Source organism: Physeter macrocephalus, chromosome 8 (assembly GCF_002837175.3).
Source record: "Physeter macrocephalus isolate SW-GA chromosome 8, ASM283717v5, whole genome shotgun sequence".
Taxonomy (NCBI): Eukaryota; Metazoa; Chordata; class Mammalia; order Artiodactyla; family Physeteridae; genus Physeter; species Physeter macrocephalus.
Window position 1 is genome coordinate 149461728 of NC_041221.1, and position 803 is coordinate 149462530.

Genomic DNA, 803 nt, shown 5'->3' on the forward strand with positions numbered 1-803 from the left:
ACCATCCATATAAAAAAAAAAAAAAAGAAAAGAAAAATGAAACGAAAAGAATATGTTAGAGACAAAGGAGCAAGGTAAAAACCTACAAGACCAAATAAATGAAGATGAAACAGGCAACCTACCTGAAAAAGAATTCAGAGTAGTGATAGTAAAGATGATCCAAAAGCTCGGAAACAGAATGCAGAAAATACAAGAAACATTTAACAAGGATCTAGAAGAAATAAAGAGCAAACAAACAGTGATGAACAACACAATTACTGAAATTAAAAATACTCTCAAAGGAATCAATAGCAGAAAAACTGAGGCAGAAGAATGGATAAATGAGCTGGAAGATAAAATGGTGGAAATAACTGCCAGGGAGCAGAATACAGAAAAAAGAATGAAAAGAAGACAGTCTCAGAGACCTCGGCGACAACATTAAACGCACCAACATTCAAATTATAGGGGTCCTAGAAGAAGAAGAGAAAAAGAAAACTCCGGAACTCCATACACCAGAGGCCCTCCTTCCCATGTGCTGCCTCTTCCCTTCCCTGCAGGTCCTAAGCAGAGGCCCTGCCCCACACTTGAACGTCGCCCTGCCTAGGCCCCGCCCCCAGGGTCTTTTCCACCTATGTGGGTCCTGAGCCTAGGCCCCCACCTGCCTAAGTCCTGCCCCACCCTAAACCCCGCCCCTGCCTAAGTTCCACCCCTGCCTAAACTCCGCCCCCATAGCCAAGGCTTTTTTTCTTTTCTTTTTTCCTCTTTTATATTGGGGTTCTGTTTTACCTTGTTGATTCATTGTTGTTGATTCTTTTATATTTTTA